The sequence below is a fragment of the Symphalangus syndactylus genome, chromosome 7 (assembly GCF_028878055.3).
Source record: "Symphalangus syndactylus isolate Jambi chromosome 7, NHGRI_mSymSyn1-v2.1_pri, whole genome shotgun sequence".
NCBI lineage: Eukaryota > Metazoa > Chordata > Mammalia > Primates > Hylobatidae > Symphalangus > Symphalangus syndactylus.
In genome coordinates this window covers 138,322,492-138,343,622 of record NC_072429.2, presented here as the reverse complement: position 1 = coordinate 138,343,622, position 21,131 = coordinate 138,322,492, and the positions used below count along the sequence as shown (strand labels likewise).

Below are 21,131 nucleotides of genomic sequence, written 5' to 3'. Positions count from 1 at the left end.
GACTGTTGTAAAGTTTGAATAAGATAAATCTTGCTAATCGTATATGTTTAAAAGCTTAGCGCCGTGCCACCCACAGGGCAAGTAGTCAGTGAGCGCCAGCCTCCTGCCCTCTTGACAGGTAGAGCTGTTGGTGAATAATCAAGGTGATCTGAGCATTGTAAAATGCTGCACAACAAAACCCTCTCATCCATAAGACCTGGACTCAGACTACTTACAATTCTTTTATTTGGCTCAAGGCATTGTCTTCCACCCTTGTTAACATGCACATGCCTTCTGGGCAAGTTCAGTTTTCACTCAAGAAATTCCTAAAGCTGCTGAGTCTTGGCACTATAGCCACAGCCTGTTCATCAGTCTCTCTCCAGGGAGTTGAGATCAAAACGCACCGAATGGTTGGGGTGGAGGGGGGCTATGAACTCCCCAGGGGTTTGGGCCTGGGGAAAGCTAAGGGACAGGAGGTGAGAAAAATACATGCCTGCAGCCAGAGTTCTGCACCTGCTCTGTTGCTCCTGGATCCTGTTCCTGCAAACACCTGGCTGCTGCTTTTTAAGCATCTTCCCATTCCATTTCTCCCTGGCTTCCTGGACACTGACCAAGTCACCCTCTGGAGACTCTGTGGTCCAGATTAAATTCTGAGAAAGTGACTTCGGTACCTAGAGTATCATCATCCCCTTGGGAAAGGAAGTTGGCAAAGGAATGCCGGGCAGCCTCCCACTGCTAGGTGATCTGTGCCTGGTCTCATTTTCCATCCTGAGATGATGTCTCCACCCCTCCCTGAGGTCCCAGCTGACCAGCCCTTCCCCCATCCGACGGTGTAACTGATCCTCCTGTGCTGAATGCCCAACCTGGAGGTGCTGATCCTCCTGTGAGGGATGCCCAACCTAGAGTTGCTGCTCTCTCTTCTGCCTACATCACTCTGCTTCTGCACTGGGATAAAGATGCAGAACATGGTGGGCTTTCTTCACAGTGCTGGCCCAGGTCATTAGTCCTCCCTGACCCCAGTAGAAGAAATATTCGTTTGTTTTTTTTTGAGACAGAGTCTTGCTCTGACACCCAGGCTGGAGTTGCAGTGGCGCTATCTTGGCTCACTGCACTGCAACCTCCACCTTCCAGGTTCAAGCAATTCTCATGCCTCAGCCTCCTGAGTAGCCGGGACCACAGGTACATGCCACCATGCTTGGCTAATTTTTTTTTTTTTTTTTTGTATTTTTAGTAGAGACGGGGTTTCACTATGTTGGCCAGGCTGGTCTTGAACTCCTGACCTCAAGTGATCCACTTGCCTTGGCCTCCCAAAGTGCTGTGCTGGGATTACAGGCGTGAGCCACTGCACCTGGCCTTGAAGGGATATTCTTGAGCTTGTTTCCTGACACTTTGAAATTCTGGGCCAGGCAATGGGGGAAGGACACCTTGCTCCTTCTCTTTAAGTCTTAAACTTCCCTTCTGAGTTCGTCCCTCAGCAGTGGTCCCAGCCTTCCTTGATCTGGTCCTGGAGCCTCTTCACTCTCTAGAAGCAAGGACTTCTCCAGCATGCATGGTCCCTGCACTGGAGGACTAAGGGATACCCTTGGAACAGCAGTGCTGTAGAAACGCATGAAGACCACCCAGAGCAGAGCAAGCAGAGGCCGCATATCCAAAGCGTGCGAGAGTGAGAGAGGCGGCCACCATCACTTGCATTCGGCAGGTAGGGGAGAGGGAACCCTTGGTCGTGGGAAAAGGAGAAGGCTGCAGGTGTGCTCCTGCTGGAGGCTGTGGGTGTGAGGGAGAGGGAGGCCACTGAGCAGGAGCGGGGCATCCTGTGTGATTGGTTTGGGGAGCATATTTGGCTTTCTCTGGTCAGTCCTGAGTTGGAAATGGGGGCAAAAATTAGGGGATCTGGTGGTCCTGACAGTTTAGGGATTGTTGCTTCAGATGTTGTGGCTTGGCTTCCCAAGGGGGTTGCTGCAGAGGTTGCCAGTCAGAGTTCTGTTGTGCGGGGTCTGGCCACTGTCCATTCATATATTCAGTTTCCCAGTTCTCACACTTGACCATATGCTGTATTAATCTGAGATCTCAAACATGCTATGTCCAGGGTTGATGCCTGGGTCCCAGCTACCAAGATTCTGATTTAATTGTCTGGGTCCATTTTAGTCATGGGAAGCTTAAGTGTTTCCCCTGGGTGAAGGTGATTCTATTGCCAAGTTTGAAAACTACTGTCTTAGAGAAGAGGTCAGAGAACATTTTATGCAAAGAGCCAAATAGGAAATATTGTAGGCTTTGTGGGTCATACAGTCTCCACGGCAATTCCTCAACTCTGCCATTATGGCACGACAGCAGTCATGGCCAACCCATCAATGAATGGGTGTCACTGTGTTTCAAACTTGATTTACACAAACAGGCAGAGTGCCAGATTGGCCACAGACAGCAGTTACTTACCTCCCCCCACAAACTATTTTGCAAATTGCCTGTTTATAACAATTCCTTAGGGAATGTGTTTATAACACAAATTCCTGGGTTCGCTCCAGAGCTGGTAAATCTATGTCTGCAGAGGAAAGGCCTTTGGGGTTTATATGGACACACGTGTCTTATCTACCCTGAGCGAAGATGAGATCCTTTAGGGGAGGGGCTGCATTTTCTTCCATGCCCCACACCTGTGTTGGGCACCACAGTTTATGTGCAATAAAAGGAGAAGGAAGGAAAAAAAGGTAGGGAAGGAAAATGGGTGAGGTCACTAAGCAGAGGCTGAGATGGAGTTAGTGGTCAGAAAACCCAAGAAACAAGGAAAGTTTTCAGATCCACTCCAGTGCAGATGTGGCACCTCTGAGAGGACATTGAGGAAGAAACTGACTTGAGAACACCTCCATCTTCAAGGCAGCATCTCAATCAATTCCAAGATAAGTCTGGAGCAAAGATTATCTGGAAGAGGAGCCCTACATTGGGTGCAAATGGCTAGACTGCTGGCCCTGCTGGCTCAGCCACTGGGTTGGGCTGTCAGCTCAGATGTACAGAGGAGCCTGGAGGATGGATATTGTCAGCCAACCATACTCCTCCAGACTGATGGGCAAGGTCCTTCTCCAAGGGAGACCTGAGCTATGCACCTCCACGCTGCCAAGAGAAGAAGGATAAGGGGGATGGAGACAAAAGAATAAAAGAGAAAGAAATAAAAAGAAAAGGGAGAAAAAGATAAGGGGGATGAGCAGGGTTAGGTATAATCTAGACACATGGTTATCCTGGAAGTCTCTCACTGTTGGATATCAAAAGTTGTGCAGTCCTTGAATCAACTTTCATTCTTTTCTTCAAGAGTCCAAACTCTCATTGCCCACCCAGCGCCATTGTGTACCTGGGAAAGAGGAGCCAATCATTTGAGAGTAATAATAATTACAAAATCCTATGCTTTTCCAAAAACATGTCACCCTACTTCTCATATTTAATAATGATGATACCATTGCCTTTAGTTAGTTCTCCATTTTATTTTTTACTTTACTTTAATTTTATTTTTTGAGATGGAGTCTCATTCTGTTGCCCAGGCTGGAGTGCAGTGGCATAATCTTGGCTCACTGCAACCTCTGCCTCCCAGGTTCAAGCGATTCTCCTGCCTCAGCCTCCTAAGTAGCTGGGACTACAGGGGCATGGCACAATGCCCAGCTAATTTTTGTATTTTTAGTAGAGATGGGGTTTCACCGTGTTGGCCAGTCTGGTCTTGAACTCCTAACCTCAGGTGATCCACCTGCCTCGGTCTCCCAAAGTGCTGGGATTACAGGCATGAGCCACCACGCCCAGCCTTAAGTTATATTCATATACCAGGTTATTCAAAGTCTATCAGAACTTTGAGATGCCAACAGTGCCATCTTGTTTCTCCACTTCAGGTGAGCAAACTTTAATCAAAGAGGTGAAGGGATTTGCCAAAGGCGTCATGCATGTTAAGTGGCAGAGCCGGGATGTGGACACAGGTTCTGGTATTATAAATCCTGAGTATTGGCTTGTGGAGCCACTCCACCATTTTCTGCCACCTCCAGGTCAGCCTGCCCGAGTCACATGTGGTCTTGGCTCCTCTCCAGGGCAGGTTTCCCTGTCTCCAGTAGGGTCTCTGAAAAGCATCAGCAGAGATTTACTTTAAAGGAGGAAGGGCAAAGATCCCCAAAACATCTTGTGCCTGAGTATCATAAAAACTAGATTTTTGGAGAAAGTAGCAAATGTGTTTCTAGTTCCATATGAAAGAAAAATAATAATAAAACTGTGATGAAAAAGATGTCTAATATATCAGATCAATAAAAAATAACAGCAACAACAAAAACCCTCAAAATAATAACAGCTCCTTAGTGAGGAATTTTAAAAAAGAAATCTCCTGTCTTCACTGCACTTCACTCTTTTCAAAAAAGAAATAGAACAACATCAGATTTTCTTAGAATAAATTTGAGAAAAAACGTGTTTTCTTTCTTTTTTTTTTCTTTGAGATGGAGTCTCGCTCTGTCGCCAGGCTGGAGTGCAATGGTGTGATCTCGGCTCACTGCATCCTCTGCCTCCCAGGTTCAAGCGATTTTCCTGCCTCAGCCTCCTGAGTAGCTGGGATTACAGGCGCGCACCACCAGACTCAGGTAATTTTTGTATTTTTAGTAGAGATGGGGTTTCACCACGTTGGTCAGGCTGGTCTCGAACTCCTGACCTCGTGATCTGCCCCCCTCGCCTCCCAAAGTGCTGGGATTACAGGCATGAGCCACTGCACCCAGGGAAAAAACGTGTTTTCTATGGTTTCTTCCATCGCAGCAGGATGTCACCTTCTGGGAGTGTCTTTCCTTCCATCCCCAGCAAGAGGCACTCTCAGGACCCTCTCATCCTTGTCCTTTGCCCCGTAGAGCACAGGTATTCACTCGCTGGCTTATTTTGAGCCAGACATTTGGCACCTCGCTGGCTGTTGGCCAACATCTGCTCCTTACCAGGTGGGCTCTGTAGGGCAGCCCATGACATGGCAGTGGCTTCTCTCAGAGCAAAGACACACACACACACACAGAGAATGAGAAACAGCAAGCAAGACAGAAGACACAGTCTCTGTATAATTGAAATTAGAAGTGACAGCCCATCACTTTTGCCCTCTTCATTCGTTAGAAGTGAGTGACTAGGTGTATCTCCCTCTCAATGGGAGGAGTTACACAAGGCTGTGAAAGCAGGATGCTGGGCTCACTGGAGGCCACCCCAGAGGTGGCCCTCATACTCTTGAGTTCTGAGCGGAAAAGATAAGTGAGAGCCAGCTAAGCCCAGGGGAACCCAGACCTGCACGTGACCTAGAGACCTAAGTACGTGAACAAGGAGTAATTGCTGTCATAAGTCAGTGAGATTTGGCAACTGGTCATCAGTGCAGAGAGGTGGACTGAAGCACTCACTCAAACGGGAACCACCTCACTCCTACTCAGAATTTCTCCCCTCTTTCTATTTTTTCCCACAGAATCTATACTATATTGTGTATCTAATATAGTATACTAAACATATTAAATATATTTTTCTAATTTTGGGTGTGTTTTTGTTTGACTTCACCTTCCAGAATGTAAGTTCTTTGAGGGCTGGGCCTTTTGCCTGTTCAGTTTGTTGCTATGTCCGCAGCGGTTACAGTAGTTAGAACGATGTCTGGAATACAATGTTTCTCTGATAAATATTTGTTGAATGGATAAATGAACAAATGCTGATGCAAGAGACATATCTCAAGAATTAATGATGTCAAAGAATATCCATTCTCAGAATGATGACTGCATAGACAGTTGGGATTAATGAGGTAGGCACCTTGGGGACAATTCTGGGCAGTTTTGTCCTCACTGGGGTGGGCTGCTGTGTTCCTCCAGAGGCTTCTGGTTCTTCATGCCAAACTCAGGGTGGGTGACAAGTTTACATCAATCGATCCAACAGTATGGTAGAAGTTTGCATCCAGGAGGAAGAACTTAACACATAGTTTAAATAGTCACAAAAACTAGGAAGACGGACATGCACAGAGGCCCCTCCAGACAAGCTGGATGCAAGGTCAACAGTAAAGTCCCTGTATGTTTCTGCTGTGCCATGTGGTGTGGAAGCTGAAAAGCACGCCGACCCTGCGTTAGTCTCCTACGGCTGCATAGCAAAGTACAACAACTGGGTGGCTTAAAACAGTAGAAATTTATTATTATTATTTGAGACAAAGTTTCGCTTTTGTTGCCAGGCTAGAGTGCAATGGTGTGATCTCAGCTCACCGCCACCTCTGCCTCCCGGGTTCAAGCGATTCTCCTGCCTCAGCCTCCTGAGTAGCTGGGATTACAGGCATGTGCCACCACACCCAGCTAATTTTGTATTTTTAGTAGAGGTGGGGTTTCACCCTGTTGGTCAGGCTGGTCTTGAACTCCCGAACTCAGGTCATCCTCCTGCCTCGGCCTCCCAATGTGCTGGGGATTACAGGCGTGAGCCACTGCACCCAGCCACACATTTATTATCTTATAATTCTGGAGGCTAAAAGTTCAAAACCTAGGTGTCAGCAAGTTGGTTTCTTCGGGAGGGCTCTGCAGGAAAGGGTTCCAATCCTCTCTTCTGGCTCCTGGTGGGTGCCGGCAATACTTGGCATTCCTTGGCTTGTAGCTGCATCACTCTGGTCTCTGCCTCTGTCACCACATGACATTCTCCCTGTTTCTGTCTGTATCTCTTTTCTTCTTTCTATAAGGATATGACTCATGTTGGATTAAGATCCATCCCAATGACTTCATTTTTACCTGATTATATCTTCAGAAACTCTAATTCCAAATCAAGTCACATTCACAACACTGGGGGTTAGAACTTCAATATATCTTCTGGGGGGACAGAATTCTACCCATGATGGACTAGGACTTCCTGGAGCCTAAGTATCATTGTGGAGGCAGAAGGAAAAGGCAGTTGTGTAGACATGTGGTAGACTTCATGTCAGCTCTTCAGAGAGGGTGCTTTGGAAGGCAGAGAGGAAGGTCACCCAGCCACAGAGGAGGGAGGGAGGACTTGGGATCAGAAGGGATTCTGAAAGCGGAAGATACCCAAACTGAATCTGAGAAGATGAGAAATAATTAGCCAGAGGTTGAAGATGGGTGTGGCAGATAGGTCTTGCAGGAGCCAGGCACTGCTTGACTGCTGGGCATCCTGAGAAGAGCAAAGTCACAGTCTCGTGAGGAAGGTGGCACTGTGGCGAGTGTCAGCTGGAGGTGCTTACAAGATGCCACAGGAGCCTAGAGAAAAGAGAGACCTGGCTGAGGGCCTGGGCAAGGCTTCCTGAGACAGAGGTTGTCTGCTGACTTGGAAAAGGTCTGGGAGCAAGCTGGATATTGAAGGGAGGAAAGGACATTCCCAGCAGAGGAAAGGTCAAGAACTAAAGCCTGTGAGCTAAAACCTTGGTGTAAAGGAAAGTAAAACTATCAGGACCCCCAAACTTCTTATGCAAAAGGGAAGGTTAAGTCCAGAGACTGAGTCACTGCCACACCTTCTTTCAAAGGAAGCTGTTATAACATCATTCACCAGCTAGATCCCCTTGGAAAGGAAAGAGGCCTTGCAGATCATTCCTAAGTAAATTCTTTGCAGGTCTCCCATACGTAAAGACATGCCAATTGTAGCTTTAGGTTTACAATCTACATCTAGTTCCTAAAACTCAAGTCTACTGGATTCCACGCTGATAATATACATTACAAGCTTATCTTCCCAGGTACAGAACAAAGACAAGACTCCTTCTTCCACCTACCCAGAGACGTCTGCATAATTGACTCTTACTTTACTCCCTTTTTCTTTTTAAACCGTGTCATTATCTTCACCTTATCTTATATAAAATGTAGATTTACTGGGCACTAACTAAAGTCTCAGAGGATTGTTACCATTTGCCTAACTGCCTACCAGCTCTTCTTCCTAAATGGCTTCTCTCCCTTAAAGGAAATGTATAAATACCAAACCTCCTGAAAAACTTGAGAAAAACAGCCACAGATGTGTCTGTGGCTCACATCTTTCGTGAGACGCATCCTAGAGCTGGCGTAGCCCTCAGTCACTCATTTCAGTTGTCACTGGTTTACAGGTGAACTGCAAACATCTTGGTTTTAATAGAGCTGAAGAATTGGCAAGTGTATTAGTCTGTTTTCATACTGCTATAAAGAACTGCCTGAGACTGGGTAATTTATAAAGGAAAGAGATTTAATTGCCTCATAGTTCAGCATGGCTGGGGAGGACTCAGGAAACTTACAATTGTGGTGGAAATGAAGGAGAAGCAAGACACCTTCTTCACAAGGCAGCAGGAAGGAGAAGTGCTGAGTGAAGGGGGAAGAGCACCTTATAAAACCATCAGATCCCATGAGAACTCACTCACTATCATGAAAACAGCATGAGTGAAACTGCTCCCACGATTCAATTACCTCCACCTGGTCTCTCCTTTGAAACACTGGGATTATGGGGATTATAATTCCAGATGAGATTTGACTGGAGACACAAAGCCTAACTATATCAGTAAGGGACCCTGCAAAGAAAGGCAGGTGAAAGCTTTGAGGTCCACGCTTCAGAGCTTTGACTTTATGGCGCAGGAGAAAGTGAGCTACTGATCCCTTTTGAAATTGTGGGGTGATAGGTGATCTGATATGATCTGCATTTTTTTTTTCTTTTTCTTTTTTTTTTTTTGAGACGGAGTCTTGCTCTGTTGCCCAGGCTGGAATGCAGTGGTGCGATCTCGGCTCTCTGCAAGCTCTGCCTCCCGGGTTCACGCCGTTCTCCTGCCTCAGCCTCCCCAGCAGCTGGGATTACAGGCGCATGCTGCCACTCCTGGCTAACTTTTTTGTATTTTTAGTAGAGACGGGGTTTCACCATGTTAGCCAGGATGGTCTCGATCTCCTGACCTCGTGAACTGCCCGCCTTGGCCTCCCAAAGTGCTGGGATTACAGGCATGAGCCACCATGCCCGACTGATCTGCATTTTCAATAGACCAAGCCAGCTGCCCTGTGGAAGCTGGAGTTGAAGCTCCTGCCCAGGGCAGAGAGAGAGAAGACGGGAGTCTGTAATTGAGACAAGAGGAGCTGAGGCCTAGCCCAGAGCAATAGTGGTAGAAATGAAGAGGGAAGGCTGCACACAGGAAATGCTGAAGCAGGCCGAACAGCCAGTAAGAAGAAGGAAGGATCGGGGGGTAATGAGGCCAGTGGTTCAGAAAGAGGAAAAGCGTCAGGAAGAAGATGGTGGGGTCCAGACCAGTTGCGGGAGGCTGCATGGAAGCTCCATGTGGAGATGAACAGGGAGTGGCCAATTATATCTTCTTCATTTCAGAGCTGCAAGTGCAGACTGGAAAAACATCATTTTTGATCAGTGGTGCTGAAGTTTGCCCCTTAGAGGACGTTTGATAATGTCTGGAGACATTTGGGGTTGTCACAACTGTTGGGGGCTAGTACACAACTTGCATCTAGAAGGTAGAGGCCAGGAATGTGGCTAAACATCCTACAATGCACAAGGCACTGCCTCCACAAGAAAGACTTCTTCAGCCCCAAGTGTCAGTAGTGCTGGAGTTAAGAAACTGGCTGAGAGGTAGCTCTTGAAACTATAGATAGGCACCATGATTAAGCCCTGGAGAGTGCAAGGATGAGAAAAAAATGCTGATAAAGAACAAAAGCAAGATAATCACCAGCATTTACCAGGCAGACCAAGTACAAAAGACCAGAACATGGAGTAAGCGATGAGAAGAGAGGGAGGGAATTTCCTTTGAGGGTCTGAAGCACTTTCAAATGGAAATGATTATCAGTTGGGACAGAGCTATTGAATCATGCTGAATTCTTTTAAAGCAAAAGCTACATGTTGCAGCACTAGGATAATATAAATAAGATGTATCATATTATGTCTAATCTATAATGTATCATATTATATACTAATAACATACATTATTAGTATATTATAATTGAATACTCGATTTCTTGCAAACCAACCTTAGTCCCAGGTTCAATTATGAGATAGTAAAATTCACCATGTTCTTAAAACAGCCTTTTTCCAAACATAAGTCCTGGGTTTGCCCTTTAGGTCAACCTTCAGGAAATGAGGGGAGGGGAAGTCAAGGAGCAGAGAGATCCTTCTGAATCCAGCTTGACTCCAAAGACACCAGGGCTTAATTATTGGAAAACATAATGTGGACATGAGGTAGGCAAGGCTTCAGGGATGGACTGAAATCAATATGGTGTCTGTGCAGAGACCATTGCCCATCCGCATAGTGCTAGAAAACTGCAATTAGACAAGAAAGCTGAGTTGCTCTGTGGACAAACTTTAGTTAACATTCCAGGCAGGGTTTCTATCAAGCTCACTTGCAAAAGCACAAACGACCACTTGAAAGAGGGGACTGTCTTACGGTGAAAGAAAGTCTTGTCAAGGGACAGAAAATAGAATGACTGAGAAGACCCGCCATGTGCCACTCCAGGGAGAAAGTGTATTGTACATTACAACTATAATAGCATATGACTGGTCTTCAAACTTCTGCTCCAAACCCCAGATGCATTGTGTCCTTCATATATTGCCCTTTGGACAAAACCCTTACTCCTATGAAACAGCCCTGGCAGGGACGGCTTTGGAAGCTCTTCTCCAGTCAAAGGGTCTCATTTGCAGAACTCCTCTTGATCCCACCTCCCCAAGAAGCTCTTCTGACTCCAGTACCTACTCTCCTTTTCTTTCTCTGAAATCTTAAGAAATATAAAGTCTATAATTCAGAACTTATTTCCAAGGAGATATTTAATTTGTAAATTGGTCCCTCATTTTACTATAAGCCACCAGGATTCAGTGGCAGGGAAGAGTGAGTTTTTTCACGGCTACTACCACTGCTGCTACCTGACACCTCTCAGAGATTTAATAACTGCTGGGCCCTGTTCTAATCGCTTGAACTAACCCAAGCTATCACCTCAAACACCCTCTGGAGCAGGCAGAGGGTGGTTACATAACTTGTTCAAAGTCATCAAGCTAGTAAGAGACAGTCAGGATTTAAACATGAGCCAGATGACTGCAGTGCCTACACTGAGAACTCTGCCACACTGGCATGGGACCTGACACTGTCCGCCATGACAGCATGACTTGAGCTGGCTCCTTCAAGCCTTTGAGCTGCAGGTTTGTATCAGGCATGCCTATCCCAATCTGCCTGTAGTGCTCAACTTCTTTATAAAAACTTTCTTTGTATAAATGTATGAGGCACAAGTGTAATTTTGTTACATGGATATATTGTGTAGTGGTAAAGTCAGGACTTTTAGTGTAACCATCAACCAAATAATATACATTGTACACATTAAGTAATTTCTCATCATCCACCTTCTCCTTCTTCACCCTTCCAAGTCTCCACTGTCTATCATTCCACACTCTATGTCCATGTCCACACACTACTTAGCTCCCCCTCATAAGCGAGAACATGTGGCCTTTGTCTTTCTGTGTCTGAGTTGTTTTACTTAAGATAATAGCCTCCAGGCCGGGCGCCGTGGCTCATGCCTGTAATCTCAGCACTTTGGGAGGCCAAGGCAGGTGGATCACTTGAGGTCAGGAGTTCGAGACTAGCCTGGCCAAGATGGTGAAACGCCGTCTCTACTAAAAATACAAAAATTAGCCGGGCAGGGTGGCAGATGCCTGTAATCCCAGCTACTAGGGAGGCTGAAGCATGAGAATTCCTTGAACCTGGGAGGGGGAGGTTGCAGTGAGCCAAGATCATGCCACTGCACTCCAGCCTCATCCAGCCTCGGTGACAGAAGGAGACTGTCTCAAAAAAAAAAAAAAAAAGATAATGGCCTTCAGTTCCATCCATGCCGCTGCAAAAGGCATGACTTCATTCTTTTTTATGGCTGAATAGTATTCCAGTGTGTCTATACACCACATTTTCTTTATTCAATTCTCCATTGCTTTAGGGTAGTTGTCTCTGCCCACAACCCTGAGTATGGAGTGGCACTGAGCCATTTGTTAGGCAGCAGTGTCTGATGAACGGCCAATAACTTGGAAGGCTGTGTCAAACCAAGAAGATCAGAGCTCCTTCATTGTGAATTTGTATTAGCAAAGACATCTGTTTTTGACAGTTGAATTTCAGTGGTAGGGCCTATTTATCCTGGTTGCCACACACCTCTGTCTAAGAGGTACTGACCAGCTGGAGAGGGTGCATGGAGCTTGGACCCTCTGGACAGGTGAGCCAGGTCAACCATGTGTGAAGCCACTCCTGGAGAGGAAGGGGGCTGTGGTAGAAAAGAGCGGGGTGAGACAGAGTGCAGGGCCCAGAGACCCACTCTCCCTGCTTTCTGATAGGCAACTGAGGAACCTGAAAATTCTAAATTCAAATGGAGCTTGGTAGGTGGTTATGACTGCATATTTGTCAGTGTAGGAGAAAGGAAACATCTTACTAACAACTTGGGCAAGTAACTTGTAAATTGACTTGTAATTTGTAAATACTTAGACACAGGGGTCCTCTTTTGCAGCCTTGCTCTGGGTCTAGTGCCTGTTGGGGGATGACCTGGGTAAGAGCTGTGAGGAAAAGTACACCAGGGCCAGTAGAGAGTAATGGTGCAAATGACTTATTTTAGACAAGTTGGTCAGGGAGGATCTCTTTCTGAGTAGAGACCTGGAGGCAGGGAGGGAACCATCATCGAGTGATCTGCAAAAGACAGACGCCTGGCGGAGCAAGCACCAGGACTCTGAGATGAAGGGAGGCTTGTCAGGTCTGAAAAGAAACAAACAAAACAACTGTGGTGAGTGTGGCCAGAGAAAGGGAAACAAGGGGCAGGTGGTAAAGTACACAGTAAGCAGTGCATTTGGAAGTGAGCTATTACACACGGCATTGAGGAGTTTGGTTCTGCATTTTATTCTGAGTGGGGTGGAAAGCCAATGGAATGTCTCTTGTTGTTGATTTTTTACCATTTGGCTTTCTAAGTCATAAGTCAACAAAGGAGAAGCGAGCAAAGTAAAAACATAACCCAGCACAAGAAGAAAGTAATTATAGACTCACAAAGGGCTTTTGAAATGATGACTTCGGCAGGCCAATGTTTCAGTGGTTGGAATAGAAATGATTCCGATGCACATTATGAGTTTAATTTCTCACTATCAAAGTTGATAAATTAGGGGCAGGATATTTGGGGCAAGATGACTTTTGGAATTTAGGACACTGCTTTATGAAGATTCAGAACTCTTAGTGTTGACAATTATCTTGGCCAATCAACAGGGAGGGAACTTGAGCAATGAGTCCACACAGGGGACCTGACTTGGGAACATGGTCTCTGAGCCTCATATTGCTTTACTTGTGAAATATTTTAAAGGTGCAGGAAAGAACAGAAAGCAACATTAAGAAACAGATGTATATTCGCCAGCCAGTTCTGTTAAATTGGAACATCTTGCCATATTAGCTACAAAGGAGTTTAAAGAAATGAAATGTTGTAGATAGAGTTGAAGCCTGCATAGTAACAACAGTAAGAACAGACAACCATGAATCCCTTGAGATGTGCTGGACACTTCACAAATATTGATCAGCTCATTCAATCCTTGCAACTGTTTGAGGTAAGTGATAGAATCCTTATTGGGTAGAGGGAGAAGATGAGGTACAGAGAAATTACATAATCACCAATGTCTCACTTGTTGGCAGGGAAGCTGATATCTGAAATTGATCCTGAGTTCTTAACTACTGTGCCCCACTGACTCTAAATATGTAGTAGATTTTTACATCTTTGCAAACTCTATAAAATTGATATTATACTATAATTTTCTTAATGCAAACTGTTCATTCTATGTGAGATTCAACCATGTCAATGCGTTTAGGCATATTTCATGCATTTTAAAACATTGTATAGTATTCCAATGTTGAATGTTTTGTTGGTAGATATTTACATCATTTTCACTTTTTTTTTCTCTTACAGTTGGTACAAAGAACATTCTTGTCTCCTTATAAACATTGGTAAGTGTTTCCACTGCACAGCTTTCTCAAGAGTAGCTGTATATTAAGGAAGAATTTAAAAATGAACATACCTGCAGGCACCACACCTGTACAATCTAATTTCATTAATCTGTTTTTTGTTTGGTTTGGTTTGGTTTAATTTCTAGCTTGCCTGGCAATTCTAATGTGCATTCAGGTTTCAGAACCATTACCTCAAGCAATGTAATTCCACATGGAATTACAGGATCTTCCCATTTCATCTATATGACCAAATTGCCCTTTAATGGACCAGTTCATACCACCATCAATGATGTGTGATGACCTGTACTTATTGCCTCCCTTTTGGTTCTCGATGTTGTAATTCATGCTCATGCTCTTACTTTCTCTGATTGGAGCTGCTAGAAAATTGCTCCTCCTTTTATTAATATTTCCAAAGAATAACTTTTGGCTTTGATTCTCCACTGTTGTACAATTTTTCCTTTTTCATTGATTTTGGTTCTTTATTTTTTCATTTCCTCTTCTATGCTTCCTTTTTTTTGAGATGGAGTCTCACTCTGTCTCCCAGGCTGGAGTGCAGTTATGTGATTTCAGCTCACTGCAACCTCTGCCTCCTGGGTTCAAGTGATTCTCCTGCCGCAGCCTCCTGAGTAGCTGGGACTACACACTTGTGAACATGGTCTCTGAGCCTCATATTGCTTTACTTGTGAAATATATATATATATATATATATATATTTTTTAGTAGAGACAGGGTTTCACCATATTGATCAGGCTGGTCTTGAACCCCTGACCTCAAGTCATCTGCCAATCTCAGCCTCCCAAAGTGCTGGAATTATAGGCATGAGTTACCATGCCTGGCCTATGCTTCCATTTTTCTAGCTTTTCTTTTTTTTTTTTTTTTTGAGAAGAATTAGATAAATTATTTTTTTAAGTTTTCTCCCTTTCTAATCTATGCATTTGAAGCAATATATTACTCTCTAGGGACTGCTTTAGTTTCACTGCAAAAATTTTGTTATGCAAAACCTCTTATCTTTAATGTTCAGTTCAAAAAGTTTCTATTATTTGCTGTGATGGTTTTTTGCGTGACTCATAGATTATTTAAAATTGTGTTGCTTAATTCACAGGTAGTTGGTGATTTTAAAATTCTGTTTCTAAGTTTTTCTATCTGAATTTTACTGTGATCTGAGAATACAATGTGAATAGTTATAATTCCCTGAACTTCATTGAGGTTGACTTTGCAATCCATTATATGGTCAATTTAGAGACGTGTTCATGTACACTTGGCCAATAATATGGTCCATGCTGGGCGCAGTGTTCAATGTGTCAATTAATTTAAGTTTGTCATTTTGTTTTGGTTTTCTTGATGTTTATTTTTCCTGTTTGGTCTATCTGCTGTTGTGAGAAGTGTGAAATGTTCCTATCATCGTGAATTTCTTTATTTCTTCTTTTGGCTCTGTCAGTTTTGCTGTGTCTGTCTTGAAGCTATATACAGATTCAGAATTCTTATTTCTTCCCAATAATTTGACCCCTTTTTCTTTATGTAAATGTTCCTTTTCTTTAGCAGTGTTATTTTGCCTTAAACTCCACCTGATAAGTAGTACATGTAGCTAAACCAGTTTTCTTTTGGTGAATATGGACATGGTACGCATGTTCTATCCTTGTATTTGGTATATTTCTGTGTCTTTATAATAATTATATGACTCTTGTAAGAAAAAAGGTTGTTCAAATTGCTTTTATATCTAATCTGATGATCTCAGGGTTTTAATTGAAATATTTAATACATTTGCAATTAAAATAAGCATGAATATACTTGAAGTTCAATCAGTCTTCTTAGTATTTGCTTTCTATTTGATTCATCTATTTATTGTATATTCCTATTTCTCTTCTTCTCTTGGCCTTTCTTTTGACTAACAATCCTTTAGATTATTTTCTTTATCCCTCTATTAAGTTGTTATATATTTGTTACTATTCTTTTAGTGGTTACCCAGTGATTGGAATGTGGATCCTTGATCTATTGTAGTCTAAAATGACAGAAAATCATGAATGTAATAATCACAATTTGAATATCCCAAGGTCCTAGCACTATGAGGGAACTGGGAAAAGGAATAGTTTGTATTAGATTTGTAGTAAGTCAAGGATGCGTGGAGTAACCATTAAAATGCTAAAAGGAAACAAATACTGTCCTGTAATTCCAAGTCCAGCAAAAGTAACTTCAAAGATGAAAGCAACATAAAAATACCTTAGGTAAAATCATGAGCTAACTTAATATCATTATACCTGCACCAAACACCAAAGGGTGCTTTTTGGGCAGAAGAAAATGATCCCAGATTGCAATATGGAAATGCAGAATAGAATGAACAGCCAAAGTTTCATATAAATGTAGAACTGAAATTCCTGAACAAATACTGCAAAACACGGGCTGGGGGGTGGCAGGTGGGGCACAGTGAAAAGTTAGAGAATTTTAAGTTTCTCTGTTTATGGAGAAGTAGAATGCAAATAATTTAGCATTTTAGCTCTCCAGTCATACAGCTTCAGAATTCAGCAAATATCTTGAGCACAGCAGTGCTTTCAGGAAAGGGTCAGATAGTAAACACTCGAGGCTTTGCAGGCCATATGGTCTCTGCTGAAGTTGCAGCATGGAAGCAGACACAGACAATCTGTAAATGCATCAACATGGCTGTGTTCCAGCATCACCGACTTGAAATGCCATGTTTGGTAGATTTAGTTTTGTGTATATATAGTGCTTATATCTGAGTGTGTCTATTTCTGGAATGCAAAACTGTGTCTTTGGACTATTTGTTTATATCTTAGTTATTATGGCTTTAAAATTAATCTTTATATCTGTTAGATAAAATCCTCCAACTTGTTCCTCAAAATTGTCTAATTTTGGGTGATGGTTACACCCTATCTAGATGTTTGTCAAAACTCATCATACTGCACACTTAAAAAATGGGTACATTTTATTTAATGTAAGTTAAATCTTAATAAAATTGATTTTAGAAGAACAACCAACCTAACTAAACTTGTGGGGATTACTACTGGAATGGCAATGACTGTATGCTTAATGTGTGGGAAGAACTAACATATTTCCAATGGATTCAATCTAAGATATAGGTAGCACCTACTATATATGTTAGACAATTTTGCAGGTCCTGATGATAAATCTTCCTATTCTTGATCATGTATATATGTGTGTGTGTGAATATATATATATGTGTGTGTGTGTATATATATATCTCCATTTGTGTGTGTATATATATATATATATATAGAGAGAGAGAGAGAGAGAGAGACGGAGACAGAGATGGAGTCTTGCTCTGTCACCCAGGCTGGAGTGCAGTGGTGTGATCTCAGCACACTGCAACCTCCACCTCCCGGGTTCAAGCAATTCTCCTGCCTCAGCCTCCCGAGTAACTGGGATTAGGTGCACAGCACCATGCCCAGCTAATTTTTCTATTTTTAGTAGAGATGAGGTTTCACCACGTTGGCTAGGCTGGTCTTGAACTCCTGACCTTGCGATCTGCCCACCTCAGCCTCCCAAAGCGCTGGTATTTTATATTTTAAATAGTTTTCTTATTTTCTTTGTGATGAACTTGCATGTTTTTGGTTAGATTTACTCTTAGCCTAGGTTTTGTTACTATTAATGACTGAAGCCTTCTTAGAATGTAAATGTCTAATTAGTTACTATTGGTGCTTAGAAATGCTATTGATTGTTGAGTGAATTTCCTTTTGAAGTGTCTATTTCTCAGGGCTTCGTTTCCTGCAGTGGTAAAATACGCGAGTTGGATTGTTTGAATTGTAAGGTCCCTTTCAGCGACACGATCCTATTTTTTTTTCTTGGGGCCCGCTAAAACCTTCAAGAATGTCAAGGACACTTTAAAAATGACATCATCAAAAGGCCTTTCTATTTATGTTTAAAGCACACCCAATTCCAGGCTGGGTCACATTAGGGCAATTTCCTTTGCAATTTATTCCTATTGTCTGAGAAGGCATCATCTGCAGAGATTTTGCTTTTAAAAAGGAAAACAAAACACACTTTATTTTCTTCTCAGAAAATGCAAAATGTACTGATGTAAAATATCTGTAAGATATAGAAATGTATCACAGGAAAATCAAAATCCTCCTGCAATCCCATCTCACGGAGATAGCCACGCAAATCAACTCAGTATCCACTTCTCCCCACGTTTTTGTTGCTTATCCTATTTATGCATATTTCAACAGTCAATATGCATTTGTTGATTTCTTATCTTGAAAGGCAAATTTCGGTCTCATTTCACAACATAGAGTGAATCTGTGAGTTTAAATACATCCCTGTACTTCAGTCCAGTATGGTGATCTGCAAAGATCCTAAGTAAATATCCAGCCAACATTATCAACTTATCAAGCCCCTTCTCAAATTATTATTTACAAAGGATGAGAGGTTTGGTGAGATGATTTCTAAGGTACCTTTAGATTTGGAGAATCTGTTCTGAGATGCTGGGCCTTGGGTGGACCCCGGGCCTTCCTAGACATAGCTCAACCTCTATGCTGAACTGCTTCCAGCAGAGAATGGGATGGGGGCGGCTGGAGAGTCAGCAGCTCTGATTGCATGATGGCAATCTCAGGTCGGCTTGGCTCTACATCGTTTTTCAGACAGTGCCCCATGCATTGTAGATGTTTTCATATGATGGCTTTCATTATTATTTTCTTCCATCAGATAGGGCTGCCACCTCATTGTGACCCTTGATTGAAGCCTCAAGTGGTTTCCCATTGATGTAGGAGGAAGCAGACATCTTTCCAGGGTCCAGCACTTGACTCTCCAGCCTCCCCCATCCCTGGCTCTTGCTTAGCCTCACTGGTCTTCCTCCAGTCCCTTGCATGTACCATGGCCTACACAATGCAGGGCTTCTGAGCTTGTAGTTTCTCTCCCTTAAAGACTTTCCTCTTGTACTTCTTTCCATCTTTAACTCATGTTAGGCCTTCAGGCTTCAGCTCGAGTGTCATTTCCCCAGCTTGCCGTTTGGTATCTATCTTACTGAACAGATGCACCCTTCGATTTCTGAACTCTGCTAGATTCAGCCGTCCCTCCCATCCCATCCACCATCGGCCTCAGTCTGGGTCCTCATTCCTGTTGTTACCTGTTGACACATGCCCTGATGCCTTCCTAAATGTTACCCCCTTCTAGAATCCTCATGAATTCTTTGGCCTTTTCTGGACCGCAATCCTCTGTCTCTAGTACAATCATGTGCCTGTCACTGGGTGCCTTAGTGATGCATTAAGGCTGGGGAGACGCTTGATGGCAGTCTCAGGTCTGCTTGACTCTACATCGTTTTTCAGGCAGCGCCTCATGCATCATACATGTTTTCATATGATGACTTTAACTTTTTCTTTCATCAGATAGGGCTGCCACCTCTTATAGGCAGGGTTAGGGGTCAGCCCTGGATTCTTCAGTTAATTCTTTATAGCCTCCCACAATATGACAAATCACCTAAAAGCCAGGTGATCCCTGACATTGGCATTTGGGATTTGCCTCTGGTTCCTGCTGTTGAGAGAGGTCCAAGGCTACTTCTCAGGAAGGCAGAATAGCCAATCTGGGGTTGCCCAGAAGTTGGCAGATCATGGGATCATTTTTATATTTTCTATTGACTTTGGAGAAAGGCTATAGTCTACATACACTTCTGGAGTTTAAAATACAAATCTAATTGATTTCAGGGCCAGAGCAAGAGATTATATGTTATACATTGCCAAGCCTTTGCAGTATTTTTAGATCCATCTCTGTCTTGCAATGGCAAGAGCTGAGGTCCAGGAGATAGGGAGTTGAGGGCAGAGGGCAGGGAGCTTCTGCTGGGAGGCAGCTCAGCATAGGGGGCTGAGCTGTGTCTAGGAAGGCCTGGGGTCCAACCCAGGTCTTCCATCTCAGAACAGATTCTCCAAATCTAAAGCTACCTTAGAAATCATCTTGCCAATCCTCTCATCCTTTGCAAACAATAATTTGAGAAGCGGCTTGATAACGTTGGCTGGATATTTACTTAGGATCTTTGCAGATCACCATGCTGAACTGGAAGTCTAGGGAAGTATTTAAACACACAGATTGGAAGGTAAAAATGCTACATTAAATCTTGCCCCTGCCCCCTGACTGTGTGACCTTAGGCATGTAACATACCTTTTCTAAGTTTGTTTCCTGATTTGAAAAATGACAGGAATAATAGTGGCTTCCTCATAGGGTGTTACGAGGATAAAATAAGCCAAGTGAATATGAAGCATTTTTCACAGGGCCTCCTGCATAGTAAGAGAAAGCTGAATGTTAGTGCTTCTATTTTTCCACATTTAAGAAACTTGCCTCAATGCCCAATTGTCCTGCTCAGTGGTTTTTCGGTGTCTTGCCTAGAGGCTGCAGAGTCCACCAGTGAAGGCAGAAGAATCTGCAGTGTTTCCTGCAGGACGGGAGAGCAAATGGTGTCACAATAACCAGAGGACACCCACACCCAGGGTCAGTCTCACTCTGGAGGCAGGTAGTGTGATCCTCTGAGCCCCGGAGGAGCCCCTTGTGGAATTCTCAAGTCAAGTCTGAATGGATAATTTAAATGTTGGATTTTGCATATAACAAGTCAGCAGGGAAACAACTCTGTACACTTAGAAGGGCAGATGTTTTCAGGGCATCAGCTGTTTGCAGGGCATTCGAGCTGGAAAGACTCTTGAGCAACGTCTACTTCAATCCAATGATGCTACTGAGCACAGAGAGGGAAAGTAATTTCCCTAAGAGTGCACAGTAAGATACAGAAGAGCCAAGAGCAAAGTATACATCTCTTGATTCCAAATATGCTTTCCCTAGCGTGATTCTTCATAGCTTTGGTTTTATTGCTCAGATAATTCATGCCATGATTCTTTGGCAAACTGAATAATCCTAAAGACAATTTAAGGTTTTAAATGAGAATATCTAGGTCCTAGTATTGGATCTATCGTCAGGAGCTGTGTGGCTTTGGATGGGGGTGTCAGCAAAGTATATTAGAGGGAGCACTAGATAAGAAGTCAGAGAACCTGTCTTCTAATCTTCATAGTGCCCTACGCGCTGGGTGACTTCGGGCAAGTTGCTTTGCCTCTCTGATCTTGAGTATTTTTATGAAATGAGGAAACTTAGCTCTGACTGTTCAAAGATCTCTCCAACTTTCTTGGTATTTAAAAAGCTCTATCAATATATCATGTGCCTGGAGTGGAATAATCAATTTTAAGTGTGCAATTCTATGAGTTTTGATAAAGGTACATACCCATGAAACAAGTGAAGACACAGAAAATATTTATCACACCAGAAAATTCCCTTATTT

The 21,131-nt window shown here is 43.4% G+C and overlaps 1 long non-coding RNA gene across 1 annotated transcript in view; it reads left to right on the top strand.

Annotated features, from left to right (window-relative positions):
• The first annotated feature begins 4,433 nt into the window (after nt 1-4,433).
• The window catches only part of LOC134737178 (uncharacterized), a 36,800-nt gene continuing 20,102 nt past the window's right edge, over nt 4,434-21,131 (top strand). The window contains exons 1-2 of the long non-coding RNA XR_010121824.1: nt 4,434-4,568; nt 13,815-13,852. This is a non-coding gene — a long non-coding RNA (uncharacterized lncRNA). The remainder of the gene's footprint in view (nt 4,569-13,814; nt 13,853-21,131) is intronic.